Source organism: Dinoponera quadriceps, unplaced genomic scaffold (genome assembly GCF_001313825.1).
Source record: "Dinoponera quadriceps isolate SergipeBrazil2010 unplaced genomic scaffold, ASM131382v1 scaffold1578, whole genome shotgun sequence".
Classification (NCBI taxonomy): domain Eukaryota; kingdom Metazoa; phylum Arthropoda; class Insecta; order Hymenoptera; family Formicidae; genus Dinoponera; species Dinoponera quadriceps.
In genome coordinates this window covers 167,229-183,025 of record NW_014555832.1, presented here as the reverse complement: position 1 = coordinate 183,025, position 15,797 = coordinate 167,229, and the positions used below count along the sequence as shown (strand labels likewise).

Sequence of the window (15,797 nt, the reverse complement as noted above, 5' to 3'; positions counted from 1 at the left end):
GATGAGCGAATAGGCGAAGGGTGGGTGATTCGCGCCGACGGAGGTGGTGGTGGAACGCGAAGCGACGGTGAGGGTGGCGCGGGGACGGCGAGAGAGAGTGTGCGAGAGCGGTCGAGTGGTGGTGGAAGAGCGAGGGAGCGTAGTCGAGCGACCGTCCCGCTGTGGCCACGAGCTCCGACGCTCGGGGAACGTAGGTAGTGTGTGAACTTCCGGCCGAGTGAAGCGGACAGGGGTATAGGGGTATAGGGAAGGTGCCGAACAAGTCAAGTAGAAGACGAAGAAGTGTGGAGCAGAAAGCGGGAGGAGGTGTTGGTGCGAGAAGAGAAAGAAGAAGAAGAATCACAGTGAACGCGAGGTGGCGGAACACGGAATAGGAGGAAGAGAGAGAGAGAGAGAGAGAGAGAGTAATAGTTAGTGGTGCGTTGGTACGGAGCCGATTTACTCGCGTTGAGGTGTCGGGTCTCGTCGGGCCCTCGGTACCGAGAGTGCTCGCGGAATTACGCGGAGGGTGACTCTCCCTCGCCCGCGGGGGTGTACCGCGCCGCGGCAAGAGGAAACGCGCTCTCTCGTGCGAGCTCTCGCGAGAGAAAGGAAGCGTCGGGCTCGTTAGCGCTCAATCAATCTCGCGAACTTCCTCTCGATCTCGCGCTGTTTCATTCCCTCATCCTTTTTCTCTCTGTCTTTCTCTCCCTCTCTCTCTCTCCCTATCTGTCTCTCCCTCTCTCTCTCTCTCTCTCTCTTTCTCTTTCTATCTCTTTCTTTCTCTCCGTTTCTCATCGCGTTGGTGCCGTCGGGACGGTGACGGCCGCCGGAGTGTTTGTTATGCGACGGTGGTACAGTGGCGGTTGACGACGACGACGACGAAGAGGAGGAAGAAGAAGACGAGGAGGAGCGCCCGTCGCCGAGGAGGACGTGGACGAGGAGGCGGCGGAGGAGGAGGAGAAGGAGAAGGAGGAGAAGGAGGAGGAGGACGACGACGACGACGACGAGGACGCGGCACAGGAGACGAAGCAGCTAGCCGTTCCTCGTCGCGAGAGGAACCGAGAGTGTGCTCTGGTGCGTCGCAGGGAGGGAAGAGGAGGGGAGGGAGGCTCGAAAGGGAGGAAAGACGACGTCGACGACGAGGAAAAAGCAGAGGAAGAAGAGAGGCGGCGGAGGAGGAGGAAGACGAGGAAGAAGAAAAGGAAGGTAGTGGCTGCCGGTGGTGGTGCTCGCCGAGGAAACCGAGAGAGTTCAGGGCTCGGGAGAGAGGATCCCCCCTCTCTTCTCTCTCTCTTTCTTTCTCTCGCTCTCTCTCTCTCTCTCTCTCTCTCTCTCTCTCTCTCTCTCCTTCGACGTCGATAANTCTCTCTCTCTCTCTCTCTCTCTCTCTCTCTCTCTCTCTCTCTCTCTCTGCCTGTCCTTTCTCTTTCCCACTCACTCGCTCACTTTTCTCTCTCTCTCTCTCTCTTTCTCTCTCTCTCCCCCATTCTTCTAATCCTCTGTGCTCCTCTCTCGGAGGTGTTGATTGTCGTGAAACGTGAAAATCATTCCGGGCGAAGGAAGGAGCGTGAAAAGGAAAAAAAAGGAGAGCGAAAGGTGCTGCGTTGGTGTTATTTTCCCCTCCCCGTTTCTGCCCCCCCCCGCCCGCCTGCCCGTCCGCCCGTACCTCCCGCCGGTTTCGAAGAAGGGGGTTCATAGTGCACGTCGATCGCCGGGGTGCCGTCGAGAGTGTGCAGTGTGCAGTTCTCTTCGTCTGTATCTGTTTTTTTTTTTTCATTTCTGTAAAGTGGTGCCTCAGCACGAAGAGGGGATCGCCACCGGGGCAGAGGCTCGAACGCATGTAGGAACATGGCCGCATCCAGCCCCTGCCTCCCTCTAGAGGTGAGTCCAGCGAAACGGCAGCAGGTTCTCCGTCCTGCTAAACTCTCCGTTCCCTCGCCGTTTTGCTTTTTGTCCCGCGGACCCGTTTCGCGACCCCGATTGTGCCGCAACCCGGTTCTGGACGTTTCAGCNGCAACCCGGTTCTGGACGTTTCAGCCGCGCATCCCCGGCGAATTCGTTCGCGACAACGTCAACGAGCTCATCCACCCCGCTGGCTGGGGTCTCTCGGCCATCGCGGTGGCCACGTTTGGGTTAGAAGCTGACCTTTAAGCTGACTTCACACGGTTAGCACGGCTCGCGCGTCCGAACGAACCTCAATTTTATGCCGGTTTCGCGCCGACCGCTGGAAACACCGCGGTTGTCTTTACCCTGCTGGCGAGCTAAACGTCAGCAATGTCGCGACAGCGTTGGAAAGCTCGTGCCTTTCCCCTCGCATCCTACGCGTTCTACCCTCATGGCATGAGGATGCGATTACGATCGCGCGTGACGTAGCTTTCCAGCAAGACAACGCGATGCCTGACGCAAGAATTCGCGATGCGATGCAATGAGGAGTGCGTGAAACCGGCTTTAGCCATCCATTAACCCACGCGTGCTCTTTGGCGCGGCTGGCTTTCTTAACGATTGGATACACGCACCACGGGGGCGACACAGTGCTCGCAGGACCTCTCTCGTCCTCGTTTCGAGGCACTTCGTCCTACCGATGATGAACGCGAATCCGATGCAACGTGAAACCGCCACGTCGCGGTGACGTGGATCCCGCTTAGCCACTTCCTGCCGGCTCTCTTTAAGTGACAAGCCTCGTATTGAAATACGATGAAATAGTCTCTTTTCAAGTCTCGCCGGGAATACATATTCGATGAAATTTAAGATCGAGTAAAGCTTAATATATATAATAAAAAATTTTGTTTTAAGTCTAACACGCTTCACATGAAACGGCCCGCACAAATTTCTGCGTTAATATTGAATAAGTTGGAAAGTAATACGATTATATTAAAAATTAATACAAAATTAACATCCCCATAATATGTTAATCGACACTGAAATGTGTTATTTAACATTCGCATATGTTATTTTGACATTTACACGTTGAGTTAACCCAACACAAAATATTGAGATAACCTAAACACAATATGTTAAATTGACAAATAGATATGTTAAAAATTCAAACGAAAAATTTTAACACAAGTACATTTTTTTACTGTGTGGGAAAAAAAGGTTTTATAAAATTTGACACGTGACACGGTAGATATACATGATGTTTCTTTTAAAACATGCTGTATGATGAACATACTCTCCCAGAACTTTTGAAAGAAAGCTTTTTAGAGCATTATTAGGCAAAACGAACTTCGAAAACAATCTGGCTTCGTTTATTTCCTCCTCGTTATCAGGCTTTTAGTGTATCAACTGTCGGGCTTTCCTCTCTTCGCCAATGAAACAGAACAGAGCAGTTAAACGTTACAGAACGTTTCTCTGGAGAATTCATAAAAGGTATGAAAGGGTCCTTTTGGTGCGGCGTTTCTCGCCGTTCCGTCACGTTGTTCGCGGATTTCTTCCGTTTTCTTCGTTTTCCGCGGTCGTTTGGATTTGAGATTAACGTGCAGATCGGAAAAGAGATCGCCATGCCTCATCTCCACGCTTTTCAGGCAATTAAGTTTGATTGAATTCTCAGAGCTGAAAGACGGTTCAGATTTATTTTTCGATAACGCGCATTCTCCATAATATAACAAAAAATTCGCCCAAATATTCACGAGGCCGGAAGGTTGAAACAAGGGGCAATGATTTAATGGGGATAAGAAGATGCGCACGGTTGTTGAATGTCGTTTCTGCGTCGAAGTAGCCGAAACTATGATTTGTTGATAAATTTTCCGCGAGTGCTCTCGAGCAGCCCGGAAAGGATTTACGACGAGTGTCGCTTTCGCGATTGGTTAGCGACGGTAACGAGGGTGCTTTTGACGCGTGCGATCGCGAGAGCGATCCTTTCCGGCGCGACTTGAGCTTTCGTGAAAGCTCGTGCCGGCAAAAGTTGACGGATCGAAGGGAGAAAAATGGGAGACGAAAGAACAAGACAGCGGTATATAAATGGGCGAAGAGCAAGGTGAAGTAACAACTAGACCGCAAAGAGAGAAAGAGAGAGAGAGAGAGAGAGAGAGACAGAGAAAGTAGTCCTTAGTAAGATTTCCGAAAGCCAATTCTTTCATTCGTGTTGCACAACCTCGAATGGGAAAAAAGTACAATCGTCGTACGATGATAATGCGAACAGCTGTTCGAAAGATATTACAAATTAAATAATTGCACGAAGAATTTCTCCAAGTCTCGAGGCGAGAACGAACAAACTAACAAACTTGTAAATCTTTCCACGTTGCACTAATAAGACGTTCACGGGGCGAAGTAGGAGTGTCCTCGTTTAAAAGACGCCGCGTGAAGTTTGGCCGCAAGTAGTTGCAGACGAACGTGGTCAGACCACGTCGGCTATCCGATATACCGCGCGTCACTGTGAAACGGTCTATTTGATAGGGGATGACGTCAGCGAGTTCACTTTTAAGCTCATTAAAGCCAAGAACTATTGGCAATTAAGCAGCTTAATCAATAATTAACACTTTATGAGGAGGGCGAGTTCTACGGAAGTTTTTATTTTTCTTTCGCTTGAATTCCCCGGGAAAGAATTTGAAAAAAAAAGAACGCGCTGAGATATTCTCCAGGTGAATTTTGCGCTTTCTAAATGGAGTATTTCGCGGTGCTATTGACCTCGGCCCTCCTGGAACGAGCAATAATTTTCCAGGACTTTAGCGCTTTAGCCGGTTGTTTTATGTCGAGTCTTCAATTAGCATAACGGGGAATTAACTCTTCCGCGCGGCGAGAGAGAGAGAAGAGAGAGAGCGCATAGCGTTCGCGTTTACAGCAAACCGGACCTCGAGTTATTGTCCCCCTTTAATCCGCGCAGGAATTTGTTTTACGCATAACGATTTATCGCTTTCATTAGAGTAGGCCGCACGACAGCCGGCATGAGGCGCTGTACACCGTCTGCACGTATTTCTTGAAATAGCACACGCTTTTTGCTCTCCTCTTCTCCTCCCATCTAGCAGATATTACGCGTGTTCCGACGACGTTTAATCTGTTATCGCGACACTCGCGCATTCGACTAACAGCCGAACAATTCACTCGACTTCCTCGCTCTTAAAATTGCGATTCGAGTATTTGCACAAAACATGAAAGAAGGGAGAGAAAACGCATATAAGCCTCATAAGCCTGATATCTATGTTGAAGAAGAAACAAGTGGGAATCCATATAGAAAATCCATATGGAATCCCACGGTTGTCCCTGGGGATTTGCGCTAAAAACCAAAGTTCTTCTAGATAGAAATCCATGTGGATTCCTATACGGATTTTTAATATCCTACGTGGATTCACATATGGATTCCATCGAATTTCCGTGGGAATCCATCTGGAAATTTTTAACAGGGATGTTATTGTCAGGATTCAGGCTAACTCAACAAAGCATTTTGTTTCCAACATTATTGTATCGATAATGATTTATGTCACACACACAACCTTGCCTTCGGTACGCTTTTCGTGGCGAAAAAAGCAACGATCAACTTCGCGTTCTATGCAGAACGAAAACTTTTACAACGTTGATCCGCTCGGTGGTGGCGCATATCAACATAATAATATTAAAGGTTCTTAGAGCTTAATGAAAATAAGTAGATTGATTTTACATCGTTGCGGTCGTATAAACACGTGGATTAAATCGTATTTGATATCCGTCATTCGTTCGTTTCAGGAAGCACGTTGATACTTGTAGCTATGTCTTTCGCTTTCACATATCGATCCTGGCATACGCGAGATCTTCACTCTGCTTCCTCGATTCTCCCCGGACTAATTTATCAGACATCGGCCGGTCGTTTCGTCTCGTAAACGCCGGTCTTATGTAACTTTCGATCGTACGATGGGCAGATCGTGCCTGGCCGGTTGTTTCGTCTCTCACGTAATCTCGCCCATTCCCTCGTGTATCCGGTGTGCTCGATACAATCGATCGGTATGGACCTCGGAATCGGCCGCGAAGGAAGCCAATTGCGCGAACGAATACTCGCGACGGTATTAGAAGGCGACGCGCCGCGCCGCGTCGCGTCACGACGCTCACGAGTGGGACAAATCAATTTCTGGCGCACCGTCGTCGACCGACCTGTTTTCCGCACATTGTCGTGTGCGATTCAATCATTTCCGCGCCGATAAGGAAAACGTGCGAAAAGTCGTTTGCGATACAACCGCCTTTCATGTTATTTTAAAAGAGAACTCCGAGAGGAATCTCGGTCGAAGCTTTGTCCAAGATTCCGCCGTTGAGAATAGTGATGACAATTGTTATAGCATCGTTTAATTGTGAAGCGCAATCAATCGGAGGCAATACAACAGGTGAAGCAACGTTTCACTTACGAACGACAGCTTGCAGCCCTTTCGAAGCGTGCTAAGGTCTGAGAATATTGATAGCCAACGGAAATATCGCTCCGCAAGATCGAGATAACTTGATCCGTAGCGCGTTGAAATACCGATAGCTAAAATATTACGCGTTTATCACGGTCATTCAAGCTCTCCGTCGGTTTTACGGGGTTGGCAGGAGGGAGGATCGTAAGCGCCACGTGTGAGGAGCTTACGAGGGTGGCTTCTCAGTTGGCAGGCCCGATTCCTTCTGTAGGTTAGGATGGCGATCAGCATCGGCTTCAGATACACTGGCACCCTCGACTAGATTTTTTAGCGCATCTCCGTCATCCCCTTTTGAAAGTCACGTTTGTTGCGTGTGAAGAGAGTTAATTTAAAAAAGGTAGTTTTTCAACGAATGAGATAAACGATCGATTGAAATTTTGTGTTACTTTAACATGGGAAATGTACTAAAAGTGGGGGATATGTTACACGAATATAATGTTAAATTAACACATTCACTTTGTCAATATATATTATTTATATTCGTGTCATTTTTAATACATATGCCATGTATTAAATGTTTCATGTTCCTGCGGTTTTGTTTTTCTTTTGAAAGAACGTGAATCGGATGATTTTCGCCAAGTTTCTTTGTAAGATTTAGCGAATACCGTTCATGAAGCGGAAATCGTAGTTAACGTAGAAGAGTTTAGCCAATTAGGCTCATTGAAGCGAAGTTGGGGGTTGAATCGGCGCTAGCTGTTTTTCGGCACCCTATGAAGCTCGTCTCCGTCGCCGGTTAAAGCCGGTACTGACGAAGGCGACGAGGGTGTTGGTGGCGACAACAACGACGACGACGTCGATGGAATCGCGATGGTGGACGCTTCGCGACCGGGGTGGTGGAAATGGCGGTGGATGAAAGGAGGGAGGGGACCAGTCGCTCGATGGAACAACGAGGGGCTGAGAGGACGAAAGGGTGGCATGAATGAACGATCAATAGATATATAGTCACCTGTCCCGTCGGGTACCTGCCGTTACTTACACGGAACGTTCAGCAATAGACGCATTTGACGTATGAACCCTTCGCGATATAATTGTCTAATTCGAATGAATCGGTCATTGAAATATAACAATGATAGATTATCGTTATTGACCTCATTATTGAAATTAATTTCCCATTTCATTTCCCTGTTCCTGTATAGGAGCAACAAATTTATCTATTTCAAAAAAACTTTTTTATCTATTATACAGATAGATCCTGACCTAGATCTTGTTACTGAAATATAGTTTGGCCTTCCAGAAAATAATTTCACCCGTCATTCCTCCGACAGTAGATGAGGGTGAGAAATAACCTTGCAAAACACACCCTTTTAATTCATTGCCTCATTTTTTTAATTAACTAATTGAAAATAGTAATAAATAAAAAATTGAAAAAACAATTATATGATATTGTTGGGTTTAAATCGTTGAAAGTGACGACTGTGTGTGACGAAAATGAGGATTGGGAGGATCTGAAAATAGAGAAATCTACAAATTCGCAATCCTTTCTCTCTTAAGATTATTTTTTCCGAGTTTCCCTGGGAAAGAGGACGCGAAGAAATATCTGCTGCGACGCACACTGCGCGGATTAAATGAAAATTTTTATTATTACTCGGTATAAACGGCACGCAGGCATCTCTGCTTATTCTCAAAGTCTTCCGACGAGCGCGCACGGGCTCCTAGAAACGATGCAATTGTGTGATTAAACGTGTCGTGGTGCTCCGCGTGGATTTCCCGGTATTCTAACGACTGTCACCAACCGGTATAGCGCGACTCAAAGACAATATTCCGCGAAATCGACCCGGCAATAGCCGTCTACTTCAGAAATCTTCGGCTGAAAAATATCGATATATTGATTACGGTAAAGCGATTCTTCTTTTTGTTTTTCACAACAGATATCGCCTGGCTCGTCCCATACAATTGTCTGCCCGCGTATTGTAATTACTAACGTCAGCCTTCCGCTGCGTGAAGCTGTATTTGTCGCGTTCAAAGCTGCACTTTTCCCGCAAGCCCAGTTTTGCAAAAAAATAGTTCCGAATATGGAAGAGGATATATTTCACCGACATGATAGCGTGGTTGGTTTAATTTTTTAATGATTTTTTTTCCTCGACGACTCCGTGTCGTGTTTTCGTGCCACTCTGTGAGTACGCCGGATCGATACGAACGAAACATCCTTTTTTACGGATCACATTGTAGAGACGATACGCGTGCACACACGCCCGTTCGTACGTAATGAGACTCGCGGATTCCCCAGGGTTAGGCAGGGCGAGGACAGCTTTACGTCCGTCGTGTTATCGTTCGCGGATCGTAACCCACTTTTAACGTCACGGATAATGACATTTAATTTGGCTAACGCAATTGGACGCGCCGTTCCCAAAATCGTCCACGTGGACACGCGTAATACATTCCGCAGACACTTAAAAAATATTGTTGTTAACGGTTTTATCGAAAGAACGACGTTCGTAATATCGTCTTGCGAGTGAATTCTTAGTTCCGTCGTGCAGCTCGCGGACAATAACGAGACGGTAAAATCGCGTAATTACTTTCCCGGAGAGTGAGTGAAGTATAACAATAATTAAATACTACACGTTCTCTCGCGGGCTCTTGATGACGCCCACACACTTTTGCAACGCACACTTAATGCAGTTTACATGGGAAATATGACTTTTTCACGACCTGACATTTCATATCGACGTAGATGATAGCTTCATAATCGAATAAACGGATAGCGTGACTCTTCGATCTGCGCTTTCCGGTATTTACCGGCGTAGGAGGACGAATATCTCTAAGCTGCGATTTCGCGGGTTGGAACTTTCGGACCGTTGGGGATGCTCCGCGAAAAAGACGTTCCTTCCCTGACACATTTCGACGAGAAAAAGGTCATACGATGGATATTTCTTTCGATATTAGTATTTTTAATTATCTCGCGATGCATTCGTAATATATCTTCCAAATTTCATTTGCAAACATTTGTCTCACACTAGGAATATTTTTAAATTTAAATTCATTTAAATTCACGACTTTTTTATAATATCAGTCTCAAAATCTGGTCCGTTATATTTATAGAATGCCAAAACCTGATTTTTAATATTTCTCACTAATATTTTTATATAAAATTTAATAGTTTTTATTAATATTCCAAAGAACCACATACATTCAAATATTTAGATCCCGCTCAGGTGTATGTAGCTCTTTAATGAGTAGAATAATTCAACAATTTTTTTCTATAAGTTACATCGCGAATAATATTAATTAATAATTTAATAATGTAGCAACGTTTCATAATAATATTCTCCCCCCCTCTCTCTCTCTCTCTCTTCGTCGGCCAAATTCAATTTAGGATCACGACACTAACTAAACCCACCCTCGTAACTCGGCTCAGAATCTCCCAAAGTTTCTAGGCGATCAACGTCTCCGTGGCCTCCTCTCTCTCTTGAAGCGTATGCGTATGCATGTTACGCGCTCATGCGTGTGCGCGTCCTCCGCGTATATTCCGAGAGCAGAAGAAAGTCTGCCCTTCTTCATCCACCGTCTCGTACCACTTGGCAAATGCTGGAGACGCGAAGTCGCCCCGACTGACCTTACTATTGACAAGGACGCCTCCTCTGATTTATTAAGCCCGGTACGACGTAAGGAAATGAGCTTCTCGTCACGCGATAAATACCCCAATAAAGAAGAGCGTTGCGGAAATAAGGACGAAATTCGAGATTTTTCGTCCCGAAGACGGACGTATACCTTCTTCCCCACGAGAGGGTTAACGCTGACAATTGGCGAATTCGCGCCCGCCCATCTTGGCCGATGTTCAGGAACGCGAAATGCGAGGCCTGCTGAATGGCCCTGTCACGGTGTTGTACACGTGGCGAGAATATGAATAGAGCGATTAGAGAGGGAGCGTTTACGCGCGAGAGTGACGAGTCACGCCGTTGTTTTAAATACCGGCGCAGCCGACCCCACGCGAAAGGTTCGCACGGACGAGAGAGGCTCTTAAGTGGAGAGAAAAGATGAATATGTAAATCGTGTCTGTGTGTTCTCAGCCGGCTGGCTGCTCGCTACGACGATCCGGCGGATCGGTCTCGACGGATGGAGTTTCTTTTTTTCGCGAAGAGCAATTTACAGAATCGTCGTACGTATGTACGTGCTCGCACACGGGACGGACAGTTTTCCCCTTCAATTATCGTGCGGACAAGCCGAGGCCGCGTGTGTAAGCTATATCGCCGGTAAATGTTATAGTTCAAGGATCGCCGTGTGCGTCGGACAAACCGTGCAGCGGAGGGAGATCGCGCGCGTAACGCGAGATTTATCACCGACGCCATATCCGTCCTCTGACGAGAGAGAGAGAGAGAGAGAAATGCCGCTAATTAATAGTTAATCCGCCGAGGGTTTGCTTTCGACTCCTCGCGGTCTTGATCTCGCCGCCGACTGACGCCCCTCGAAAACGCACTCGATCGCCGAACGCGCTCTGACAGATGGCGTCCGACTGGAGTGTGTCATCGGACGAAGCTCGCCGGCTTCGCGTACCATGAAACCACCGCGAACTTCTTTCTCTCTTTCGCGGGTTGATTATAAACTATTAGAGAAAGAGAGAGAGAGAGAAACGAGAAAAACAAACGAATGTGGCGCATAGAATAATATGTAAAAATGTTACGCTCGCGCTGAAAATGCGAACGAGAAATCAATAGTATCGCACATCCGCGTTGAAAAGGGGAAGAGTCGCTTGTGATGTAATATAAAATAACGAAAACGTAATATGGTTCTTATGTAAACAGACGCACGGTGAACGAAATTAAAAAAAAAGCGAAATTACTACACAGAGAAAAAAGATTCTTTACATTTAATGTACGTTTTTTGATTGGTTTAATATGCACAATTTAATATCAAATATCATTTTGTTTGAATAAAAATGCTATTTCACTTAAATAAACCATGTTGTTTAATAGAAAAAAAATTATTTAGAAGAAATAATATTTTTTTTTTCACTAAAAATGTCATATTAAATGTAATATATTTCACATTTCCTAAACGGTTTTTAAAATTATACTCACTGTGCAACGTTTATTGATAAGTGTTATTCGTTAGGATAACTTTTAAAGAAAAACATCAGCGAATTGTCGATTGCCGAGATCGGGAAATGTTTCGGTATCGCGCTTATCTGCGCGATGACAGATAGAATGTTGAGTTCATTAGTAGGAACTTATTCCTGAAGGAGTTGCGGGTTGACCCTCCCCTCGAAAATCCTCGCGAAAATGGGAAAACTCCATCATATTAGTTTGAAACTCTCTAATCTTCAACATCGAATGTCTCGGTAATTAAATTCGAAATTAAATTTCCGTCCACGTAGAAGATTACTCGAATTTCCTGAAAAAATAAAATTTGCCTCGGCTGTTTAACGTTCGCAAGATTTAATTTACCAAGCCGCATTATATATCTCGCTCTCTTTCTCTTGGAGGTTCGGAATAAGTTAAATATTTCATCGGTTCTTGTAACGTCGGAAATCCAAATATCTCGGGGGAAGACACGGAATTCCGTAGAGGGTGGTACCGCTTTATTATTGTTACGCGCGTTTTTTTACATGCTGCATATTCCACAGCCATTTATTTGACAGACTGCGGTTGATATTTCGTCGTTTGGTTTTGCTCGATCAACGATTCGCGGAACAACACGCCATAATAAATGGCACGCGATAAAGAATGTCGTATACTGTTAATCGTATGTGTAAAACATGAGCGATGGTTGTGCAAGCCGCAGAATTCCCCGAAGTACCTCCATCAAGTGCACTCTTCCGGATGGGTCACTCAGAACGCGTGGGTGTTTCCGCGAAAATGTGTGACTATGATAGATTAAATTATTCTATAATTAAAGAGAATAAATGGAACAAGAAGGTGGAAGATAAGATAAAAATAATTCTTAGATAAACAAGTAACTCCTAATTGATAAAACATTCTGAAGAGATGTCTTCCGCAAAATAATCGACATTTCTAACTTACACTTTCCAAGCGTAAATTTTCCAACGTCTCTCAACGGAGTCTATCTAACATCGATAAGAAGGCCAAGAGAAATTCCACGAAAAGACACGTGGCATATCCGCATAATATCATCTCTATTGTCGGGGTAGTACAACAATCTATTTAGAAGATTCTTAGAAAGTAATTCCAGTCAGGTTATTTTCTAAATGTCAGCAGCACGTGGCAGGGTAGTAAGCCGAAAAGGGGATATGACACGCTCGCGTTACCGGTTACAAGTTTTATTCAGTTCGTCGGCGCGATTCACAGAACGGTGACTTCACCCACATTCATTGAGTCAGCAGCTCACAGGCCGCGAATTCGCGGAATTGTGTGTGAGTGTATATACACGTCTGTGTGTAAGGTATATAATAAAATCCGCATGCCCTAATTTCGAAGCTCATTTCGGGGAAATGCGAGTGTACCGCCCCTAATCTGATTCTAGTATCAATGAAGGCCCGCTGCTCTTCTCGGAAGGGTTCGACTCGCTCGCCCTTTCGGTATCGCGTGTGCTAGTCATTCATTGATAACTATCGTCCCGGAATGTGCCTTACTAAATCTGTAGAACATCCGGTATATCGGTATGTATTAATTAGTCCCCACGATTCTACCGTGAGATATCACTTATTGCTGACTGGGTAAATAATTACTATTATCGTGCTATGACGTTTTTATTTGTTTCTTTTTTAGTGATTATAATCTATTATTTCAGCATTTATTCTTACATTTGAGTATCACATAATTTTTTAATTCAGTTAACTTATATATAAAATAAAGCTGCTGTGTGTCAACATGACCGAGTTCTGATCTCGTTGTACATTTCATAATTATTCTTGTTCTCACATTAAACATTCCTAGTTTTACGAAAACAATGTTTTCGCATTCATTTACGCGCAGTGAGTGAGTGAGAGTTATTCCGAGACATTTTAGCTTTATTGTATTTTCCGAATGTTGATGTCAAGACGAATTGCAGGAATTCCTTTCCTCCTCATATTATTTAGAATTAACAGTCATTATATATATGCTTAACCCCTTAACCTACAACTACGGGCATAGCCCGTAGTAGATGATCGGGCCAAACGTGAATATTACGGGCATAGCAAGTAGTAGATGATCGGCCCAAACGTAAATATTACGGGCATAGCCCGTAGTAGATGATCGGGATTTGTAGAATATTTGGTAAGGGATGTAATAATTGTGGTAGATGCAAGGCCCGAAATTTTCGAATCTAAATCGTAGGTTAAGGGGTTAATGTTCCCCCCCCCTTTCATAAATGAAGCTCGTTTTTCATCGTCGCCTAAGTAGAAAATCTCAATTCGTCGCGGCGAAATACGACGCCGGCTGCAACCACTTGAGAACGCGCGTCAAGTAGAAATGCCAGTGTTGAATCAGACCGCTACGGCCGTCTTACAGTCTCCTTTAAACTTTTAACCCGGGCTTTGAATTACCGTCAAACTTTTGGTGTCACTTTTAAGTGCAATGTAGGTCAATTGGTAATTTTTTCATTATTTTGAGTTACGGGTAAATTAACTACCGGCCGGCTAAATTGGTTGAAATGCACGTCTCACGCGCACGTCTCATGCGACGCTCGCAGGCGCCAGACGTTCGCGTGCGTTCATGGCATACCCCATCGCTCTTTCAACCCGCAATCTTGGCGTTACGAAGCCCCTGCTTTACGCAGCTTTCTCGTGTGTCGCCCGGAAAAATCGCGCGACTTGAGAGCTTGCCAATGCGACGATCGGCGATTCGCGTCGCGACACGACGCGCTCCGCCGTTGTCTTCGCTAATTTCCGTGAGGATGAACCTTGCTCCAAATAGATTCCGGGACCTCCCCTCGAAAAGCTGCCCCACATGTCGGCGCCGTTCTCGCAGACGTTACCGCGTCGAATCGTTCTATTGGCGGCTAAAACTCGCGGCGAAGTTGCACGCCTTTAATGCCTTCTGTCTCGAAGTGGAGGAGAATAAAATTCCTTTCCGTTGAATAATTCGAAATTCTGAACTTTTTACATTTGCATTATCTGCGATATTTTGTGCTTTCGAAGCTTTTTCTAAAATTTCTACACAAATTGGACAATTTTTAAGTAATATCATAGTTTATCATTTATAAAAAGAAAAAGTCTTTTTCGAAGAAACTTTTACGGTGGGAATCGATCTCCGTTAAATATATCTTCTCATTGGTACGTAATTCCTTATGCGTCATAAAATTGAAAAGAGATTTTTTTCCCACTCAACGTCAGTTTGGCGCATTCGAGGGGCTTCATTGTGACTCTCGCGAAAACCCCCACGCGGCCGGCGTGGTGGCCGATTGATTCGACGATCAGAAAAACGCCTTGATTGCGACTGACTGCGCATTGCCCGATCGCCGCAATTTACGAACCGCTCGCGCGGTCGGCGCAAATATTTGCCCGGCTGTTACTCGCGAGGCTCTTTCTTCCTCCGAACTCCCTCTCCGTGGGGCCTGTCCTCGCATATTCGTTCCCGCGTAACCGCAAAAAGCGCGCTGCGCTAAATATCGGAGTCAGGGTAGAACAATATTTTGGCGGGGTCTCTGAGAAGTTCATTATTCGCGACAAAACATAGTGCTATTATCGAACCGAACGAGAGATCGTCCTCGATCGAGGTGGATAATTAAATGAAATTAGTAAACAAATTAATTAGACTTGATAATAGAGGAAAAGGTGATATTTTGGTTCCCAATTAAAAATTTATACAATTACTTTGTTTAAAATCAATATTTTAAATTGAGAACTGAAACAAGAAAAGATGAGGAGGCGGCAAGTGTGTGTACGAAAGAGGGTGGGAGAGGTAGAAGACCAACAGAGTACAGGTCGTAATAGCCGCCTACATGCTCCAGCGAAATTACCTTTCGATCTATTTGCCTCCAGAAAGCGTCCGATTACGTCAGTCGCTCGCCTCGTTATTAGCTTATGCGTTTTTAGTCGCGATCGATGGATAGATCGCTCAAACAAGACGTACAACTGCGCGCGGGATTCGTCAAAGCCGAAAATTAAAAAAAGAAAGGCAGAAAAGGAACAAAAAGCAGCCGAGGTAGCGACGGTTTCACACTCGGTTGAAAATTTTATATTCGCGACCTCAAACTATTTGACTATAAATTTTACAATCTCTCTCTTTCTCTCTTGGCATTTTTTGCCGTCACATCGTCGCGATAAATATGCCGTTGCAAAATTCGCCGGATCCATCGATACGAGGAATAAATAGTTGAAAAATGCCGTTGGGGCGGTGCGTGTGCAATTGCCGGCGGAGCGCACTCAGGCGCGAATTATACACGCGGCGTTCCAATGGTAATTCAATATATTAGGTAGACAAGGCAGTATCCGTAGCTCCTTATTTCACTTACGACGAAATTGGGTTGGCGCAATTTAATTTAGCCGCGTTTTGGCCTTCGGCAAAATTCGTAGCTCTCACGAACCGGTTTCGTCCGTCGCGACGTGAACAAACGAATGGACGAGGCAACGAACGAACGAAA

General features: G+C 45.4%; 1 protein-coding gene across 13 annotated transcripts in view; it reads left to right on the top strand.

Moving 5' to 3' along the window:
* The first annotated feature begins 1,156 nt into the window (after positions 1-1,156).
* Positions 1,157-15,797, top strand: part of LOC106745520 (voltage-dependent calcium channel type A subunit alpha-1) — a 78,156-nt gene continuing 63,515 nt past the window's right edge. For 12 of the 13 annotated variants that reach the window (XM_014621194.1, XM_014621203.1, XM_014621205.1 and 9 more), the window contains exon 1: positions 1,668-1,863. The gene's annotated coding sequence lies outside the window, so the exon portion shown is untranslated. Of the gene's footprint in view, positions 1,189-1,667; positions 1,864-15,797 lie in introns of those variants that run through there. The other variant, XM_014621193.1, reaches the window with a different exon arrangement.